This window comes from Chrysoperla carnea, chromosome X (genome assembly GCF_905475395.1).
Source record: "Chrysoperla carnea chromosome X, inChrCarn1.1, whole genome shotgun sequence".
Lineage (NCBI taxonomy): Eukaryota > Metazoa > Arthropoda > Insecta > Neuroptera > Chrysopidae > Chrysoperla > Chrysoperla carnea.
The window spans coordinates 20782283-20791487 of record NC_058342.1 but is presented as its reverse complement, the minus strand read 5'-3'; positions in this window follow the sequence as shown (position 1 = coordinate 20791487).

The window sequence follows — 9205 nt, the reverse complement described above, 5'->3', positions numbered from 1 at the left end:
CTGTATAAAAAGAGTTGAATGTCAGTGTTTGCATTATTTTTAATAAATTAGAAAAGTTTAAAAAAACCATCACAATTATAGGGGCCTTTCCCCCGTCACTTGCTTTGTTTTCGAAAGTAAATTTTAGAATTTTTATACCATGTATATATGAGTATATCAAGGTATACAAAGTTTAGTTCCAAGTTTGTAAAGCTTAACAATATTGATGCTATGCTATGCTATGCTATCGTTTCAGCTGAAGAAACGACATCTATGTAATAATAATTGAAGTTGTACAGTTAACTATTAACTAAGTGATTCTAATCTTTGCTAACTTCTTATTACTGTTCATAGACGGCGTTTGATACAAAATTTGAAGAAAAAAAACTAATTATAAAGTTATTTTCATATTCTTCGTAATTTAAAGTGACTAAAAATCAATAATTATATAAGATTTAATTCGGCATAATTTCAGTTACCCAACGGGATAACGCTAACACTGAGTGGTCAACACTCGCCACTATACTCAATAGCGCTTAGTTCACTTCATGTGTATCTGTATCGAAGCAAATGTTGAGCGTCATCACTGTCTTGTCCAGGAATGTAAAGAGGTGTGTGAAACCCCAGCTCTAGGGGACGTAAACCGATCGACTTATACACATACCATGCTTAATATGTTAGTTTTAAAAATTATCTAACAAATTTTCATAATAAGCCTAAAAAATATAGGCACAAATATTGTTTTGGCACACATTACAGATTAGACATTATTGAGGAAGTTCTATTTAATGAATTGGAATTGCTATCTCTTTTATTTATTACAATAATTTAACGTACTGTTTCCTAATTTTTCAACAACTTTACGTGTATATTTAACACTTCCTTAACGTCTTCTCCAAAGTTGAAAATAATAAATAAAAACAATCAACCATGAACCAAAATATATTGACTTTGGCCATAATAAGTATCAAATCGAAAGTAGATTTCAAAACAGATGATATCATTAAAAGGTTGTCAACAATTGACTTAGTTAATTGTTGAAATACCACGTTTAGACAATGTTGATTACGCAATCGTTTGTTCTTTTACGTCATGTAAGTAAAGAAAGATAGCCACACACACATAACTGATATTACCATAAAATACATATTATTTAATTTGCAATTAATTTCCACCCTCATGGATAAACAGTGATGTTTACGAAAAAATGTTTCAAACAAAATTTGTTTATTTTTTCATAGGGAAATTTTTTTACATTTAAACTTTTGCTTTATCCCTAACGGTTTGTAAGATGGGCCCGTAGATGGTTCCTACGGATCCAAGACCCAATTGACCTATGTTGCTCATTTCCGAACTTAGCCTCATTTTTTACGTCCTGAGCACGCTATAAATATTTCAGCTTGATATCTTTTTTTTCGTTTTTGAGTTATCGTGTTGATAGACGAACAACGCACGGACAGACAACCGAAAATGGACTAATTAGGTGATTATATGAACACCTGTACCAATAATTTGTAACATCAATATTTTTAAGCGTTACAAACTTGGGACTAAACTTAGTATACCTTGATATATTTCATATATACATGGTATAAAAATATATAAAGAAAGCGGAACATGAAAAATTAAGTTTCAGTCCTATATATAACAATAACACTAAAATATTTCATGTTTGAAAGCCTCAATAATCATTTAAAAAGTTATTTATTTTTAATTTTAGATCTATCAATATTTTTCACAAATAATGTAAAAATATTTCACATTTGTTAATCTCGATATTAAAATAAAAATCTTTTCAATTATTTTACAATTTAAACTTATCGAGATTCGATTGTTTATTATAAATAATAAAAACCTGAAAATATTAAAAACATTTGTCAGCTGTTTATTAAAAATATCACCCAAATATCTACTTATCTAGACCATTATTCACCTTAAAATATGTAAATATCATAATGCACTGAATTCCGAACTGTCATATTCTAATAACTTGTATATATTTAGATCAATCAAAATATTTTTAACATGGTTGTTGTAATAAACATAAATAATAAACGTTTATAAATTAATAAATACATACTGATTAAAAAAAAGTAATTTTTTTAATTACTATTGATGATTAATAATAATAACACATAACACACAAAACACCTTTAGATACATATTTTGATTCGAACTATAGAGTTGACTTTGATTACAAGTAGGTACATATATTTTTATTATATAAAATAAAATCAATTATTTTTTAATTTTGTTTTATTTTATGTAATAATTATAAATACTTGTAATTAAGTGGTCACAAAATGATCACTGTTTATTATTAATACGAACATGATAAATTCATAAGATTTGTTTCAAAATTTTGGTATTTCAATAACAAAACTTATGTGATGTATATGCTCTATACATAAAAAAAAGGCTTTCAAACACAAATCATATCACACTCATCGTATATAAATTGTGTTATTCATTCTGTGCTGAGCTACCACTGCTTTGAATGTACACTGTACATATACAGCACACACTCATAGGTTTTTATTTTATACAGTTGGTAATTCGTTCATCGTGATATTTTTATACCATGTATATATGAAATATATCAAGGTATACTAAGTTTAGTCCCAAGTTTGTAACGCTTAAAAATATTGATGCTATGAACAAAATTTTGGTATAGATGTTCATAAAATCACCTAATTATTTATTTGTCATCACGATAACTCAAAAACGAAAAGAGTTATCAAGCTGAAATTTGAATAGCGTGCTTAGGACGTAAAAAGTGAGGTCGAGTTCGTAAATGAGTAACATAGGTCAATTGGGTCTTGGGTCCGTAAATCGTTGGAGATAGAACAAAAGTTTTAATGTAAAAAATGTTCCTTATGTACCTACGAGGGCGCAAATTAGGTGCAAATTGTTTAGTATGTATTATATGGGAATATCAATTATGAATGTGTGGCTATCTAAGAGAGGATATCTTTCTTTACGTACGTGACGTCAAAAAACAGATAATTGCGTTATCAAAACTGTCTATACATGGTAATTCAACAGTTAACTCGTTCAATTGTTATGTTTTCACTTATTATTACACATTTGTGTGTATTGTAGGCTACATATGGAAAACTTTTTTATTAAAAATTTCGAAGGAAAGTGGTGAAAAAAATCAGAAGTTATGAAATTAAATTAATATTAGGAGAGCATGTTTAAAAAATAGTTTCATTTGGAATATTTTTACAGTTACTGATTCACTTCTTAATGATATCCTCAGTATTTGGAAAACATCTATAAAAACAGTTACATTCGAATCATGTTAGCCTGATACATTTATTATTTAACTCATTTAAATGATATAAGATAAATTTATTTTTCTTTCAAATTATTTATTATTTCTTGTCTAGCCTGTTTCTTCCTAAGTGGTACAATTTTAGTCCGCGAGTATATTTTTCGCCAGAAGCCAACATGATAAAAATGAATTTGATAAAGGATAGAATCAAATTTTAACATAGAAATTTTGGGTGTTGCAAAATCTAGTAGTAATGCTGCGACATATATCGAATTAAAGGAGCAACGCAAAAAGACATAATCTGCCTACAGAGATCCGTCAATTACCATATAAGGGTACTTGGGAGTGGAAAATACCTGCAAAAAAAATATGCAGCTAGCCGAAGTGGTTGGTTTGCTGACCAACTAACGAAAATCGAGCTGAGTGATGATAGCAGCAAATTTGTCGTCAAAAATAAATTAAAGAAGTATTCGCGGCTCAGGTCCGCCGTAAGCGGGCGTCACGCAACGAGAGATCTGTCGCTGACATATATTCATAAGCAGAGTCATAATACTTACAGGTTACAACATACGGAGAAATGTTTATTACATGCTATTAATATTTTATTTTGTATCATATAACTAGTACCATCTATTAGCATTCATCACAATCAAGTAGTAAATATTATGATACTTATTTACTCGAACCACGGTTCAAATAGCGTTCGTTGAAAACCGAAGAACGCCGTAACAAATACCAATGGTCATGAGTTATAAGAGATTACCGACATTATGGATTCCCATAGTTATTATAGTTTCAACTGGTATTTGGTAGCACCTCAGTACCTGCCGAATCAAAGGTTTTTAGCCGCAAGATTTTAGTAAAGAAAGATATATAGAAAGTCGTTATACAATCAAATCATAATTGTTTTATCGTTAAATTATAGAACATGAGACCAAGCATTAAATTCCTTAAAAAACAAGTGAAAACAAACAATTGAATGAGTTAATTGTTGAAATACCATGCATAAATAGTGTTGATTACTCTATCACATTGCACATACATATACAATTTATATAATTCATACTATACAATTTACGCATAATTTGCGCCCTCGCGGGTAAACAGTGATGTTTACGAAAAAATGTTTCAAACAAAAGTTGTTTATTTTTATATAAGGGACATTTTTTACATTTAAACTTTTGTTCTATCTCTAACGGTTTACAAGATGAGTCCTACTGACCCATAGGTCAGGACCCAATTGACATATGTTGCTCATTTACGAATTCGACCTCACTTTTTGCGGCCTGAGTACGCTGTAAAAATTTCAGCTTTTTATCTTTTTTCGTTTTTGAGTTATCGTGCCCATAGACGGACGGACGGACAACCGGAAATGGACTAACTAGGTGATTTTATGAACACCTATACCAAAATTTTGTTGGTAGCATCAATATTTTTAAGCGTTACAAACTTGGGACTAAACTTAGTATACCTTGCATATTACATATATGCATGGTATAAAAATATATTTGAAGAGTTAGATGCTTTTGCGGATGTATTTGGCTTTTTTTACAAATAGATTATTTAGTTATTCTAATGATGAATTAACGAAGCATTGTAAAGATTTGACAATGAAGCTTCAAGATAGTTCGAGTAGTGAAATTACATTTTGCAGAAAATCAGTTGGACCCACAAATTATTTTAGATTATCTTTTCATGATTTAATTTTAACATTTCCAAACACCATTGTTAGAATAAGAATATTACTAACATTGCGGATTTCAGACGGAAAGATTTAGTAACTTAGCTCTAGTTTCAATTGAACATAAAATATTAGATCGTTTGGATACTCGAAATTGTCGTTGGTCCAAAAGTGAATCGAACCGTGCTTTTGGCTGCCGCTTTTATGGCTTCCTCCACTTACAAAGTTAGTAAGGCCCATGTGGACTACTATTGGTGTCGGTTTTTTGTGTGGAGTTTCTGACGCAGCCAGAATAAACAATTTAATATCTCGTCCAGGTCCGTATTTATTGTGGACCCCAGTAGTCGATCTCTAAGCGGATGAACTCTCCTTCCAGAGGGGTTGATGTTGTAGGTGTTGTGTTGACCGGTCCTTATATAGAATACTAAATTATCAGCAAATATCGTGGGCTACATTTTATTTATTTATCTTTTAATAAGGGTTCTTTTAAGAAGATGCTAAATTTATAAAGCATACAGCTGTATTTACGTCTATTTTTAATGTTTAAATTAAATGGATAACAGAATGCCGCCCAAATTTCAAAACGCTGTAAATAAAAAAATTTATTAACAAATGCATATTAAAATTTCTTAACTTAACATTCGCTTTACATATGTAGAAAAAAAATGTGTAAAAGTTTAAAAATGTAGCAAAAGTTTTAAGAGAGATTTTTGGTGCAATTCATAATATTTCATTACTTAACCTAAAACCTAAAAATTTAACAGTTATTTAGTATTCAACCCCAATACATATAAATTTTCGTATTAAAGACTAATTATTGATATATATTATTAAAATATTAATACAATCAATCGATTTTAGAAATTGCATACATTTAAATTTTTATTTGATTGTCACGTTTAGGGAATCCCCTAAATTAATTGTCATATTTTTAAGTTACTTTAACATAAAATAAACTACTTTTGAAAATAAGAAATAAAATGTGTTTTGAAACAAATTTCTCTAAAGAATAATTAATAATAATGGCAAGTAGTGATAATTATGAAAACATAATTTTATCAAAAAAAGCTACTTAATTAAGCTCCGTATAGTTAGCAGGTAAAATTGTTATTTTTCACTCAAACTATTTCCATTCATTTGGGAATCGTTTGGGAGGATTTGGGAATATAATTTTAGAATTTGGGAATTATTAGTTTTCCTGTAATTAATGATTCTTTTTTCAGCGTATAGTTAGCAGGTAGGAAATTAAATCCACTTAATTTTTATGTTATTCGAAAGGAAATCATTTGGGAATTACGATAAACACGGTTTCAGAGTTTGGGAATGTATAATTAATTAATTACACCTATTTTTTAGTTAATTGATAGGTTATGTTAATTAACGGTACATTAATTGTTATATAGCAGTATGGCGCCAATATTCAAATATTACTGAATAATTTATTTTATAATTTATGTAAATGTTAATTTTTATTTTGCCTTAAAACTGTCCTTATTCAATTGGAAATCGTTTGGGAAGATTTAGGAATATATTTTTATTATTTAGGACTGATTAGTTTTCATTTAATTAATTAGTTCTTCAAAGCGTATACTTAGAAGATAAAAAATTAAATTTTCACCATTTTTACGTTATTTGATAATAATTTACATGGAGACTAATCTAATTAATTTGGGAATCATATTAATCACGGTTTCATCATTTGGGAAAGTATAATTAATTTATTAAATTTTTTATGGTTATATGAATGGCGGCAATATTCAAATGCTACTTCATTGACAATAATTTTGTTTTTTTAATTTATGTAAATGTTAACCTTTATTTTTCATTAAAACTATTCTTATTCAATTGGGAATCGTTTGGGAAGATTTAGGAATATAATTTTATTATTTAGGACTGATTAGTTTTCATGTAATTAATTAGTTTTTCAAAGCGTATACTTAGAAGGTAAAAAATTAAATTTTCACCATTTTTACGTTATTTGATAATAATTTAGATGGACACTAATCTAATTAATTTGGGAATCATAGTAATCACGGTTTCATCATTTGGGAAATTATAATTAATTTATTAATTACATTTATTTTTTAGTTGATTTTTTTGTGGTTATATTAATGGCGGCAATATTCAAATGTTACTTCATTGACAATAATTTTGTATTTTTAATTTATGTAAATGTTAAGCTTTATTTTTCATTAAAACTATTCTTATTCAATTGGAAATCGTTTGGGAAGATTTAGGAATATAATTTTATTATTTAGGACTGATTTTTTTTCATGTAATTAATAGTTTTTCAAAGCGTATACTTAGAAGGTAAAAAATTAAATTTTTTTTAATTTAAATAAAAATTCCCAAATGATGAAACCGTGTTTAATGTAATTCCCAAATAAATTAGATTAGTCTCCATGTAAATTATTATCAAATAACGTAAAAATGGTGAAAATTTAATTTTTAACCTTCTAAGTATACGCTTTGAAAAACTAATTAATTACATGAAAACTAATCAGTCCTAAATAATAAAATTATGTTCCTAAATCTTCCCAAACGATTCCCAATTGAATAAGAACAGTTTTAAGGCAAAATAAAACTTAACATTTACATAAATTATAAAATAAATTATTCAGTAATATTTGAATATTGGCGCCATACTGCTATATAACAATTAATGTACGGTTAATTAACATAACCTATCAATTAACTAAAAAATAGGTGTAATTAATTAATTATACATTCCCAAACTCTGAAACCGTGTTTATCGTAATTCCCAAATGATTTCCTTTCGAATAACATAAAAATTAAGTGGATTTAATTTCCTACCTGCTAACTATACGCTGAAAAAAGAATCATTAATTACAGGAAAACTAATAATTCCCAAATTCTAAAATTATATTCCCAAATCCTCCCAAACGATTCCCAAATGAATGGAAATAGTTTGAGTGAAAAATAACAATTTTACCTGCTAACTATACGGAACTACTTAATTACTTGATCACCAGTCAGTGTTCCCAACTCTCAAAAATTTTTCTCCTTAAAGCTTCAACCAAAAACTCCTAAAATCCCTACAATTACTGCGAGATTCCCCTAAAAAAAAAACATTATTATAAAAAAATATTATTAATAAAATAAACAAATATTATTACATTAATTAAATAATCATTTATAAATAATTAATCAATAATCAAATACCAAATTGAATTATTTAAAATATATAATTATTCGTTTGATTTTTTAATCTAAAAAAAGTGAATATTCGAAGTTGAAAAAAAAATTCTTAAAAATATAACACCCCTAAAAAAATCCCATTAGACTTTTTTAATCCCTAAATTTGGGGAAAAAACCCCTAAGGTGGTAACCCTGTCACCAGTAAACACGTGTAACATTCCGTTTTTTGATTTAAAATTCGGCACTGCACATTTAACTGCCATAATTACAACTCAACCAAAACCTACAAATAAAAAAATACACACTAAAAAATAATTTTTGTGATTTTACTGCTTTGAGATATTTAAATGAATTGGCCAAGTTTTAAGCTGTAATTCAATATAAAATAAAATGGATGGTAATAATTTTTTTAATTATGATTATTTATATAATATTTATTTTAATGATAATAAAAAAATAATAATAAATGAAAATTTTGTTTAGAATTGAGAGTCAAAGAAGAAGTTATTGAGAATGACGAAAATGAACGAATTAAAATCCAACAAGCATTGCACACAGAATTAATAATCAAGGAAGAAAATGATGATGATAGCCAACAAGAAAATGATTCTTGTAATGAGGAAACATTATTTGAAATGAATTCAGAAAATGATGGATTCTGTGACAACGTTATTGAAAATGAACGAATTAAAATCGAACAAGAATTTTCTGACAAAATTAATGAAAATGAAAGAGTTGAACAAGAGCTACATCCAGAATTAAACTATGAAAATTATGATGAAATGTTTAATGAAACTGAAACCGCTTCAAATAATCAACAAGTGTTCAACGAAAATTATTTTTGTGAAATTTGTGATAAAACATTTGAAACTAAAATTAAATTGTGTAAACATAAACAAATACATAATGTGTGTGATCGTTGTAATAAACAATTTAACAAAAAAGTAAATTTAATTCGACATAAACGCATTCATACAAGACAAAAAACACTACTATGCGATGTTCGTAAAAAAACATTTAGCTATCGGAGCAGTTTAGTTGAAAATAAACGATTACGCACTAGAAAAAGATCTGTTTCATGTGATGTTTCTAATAAAAAGTTTACCCGG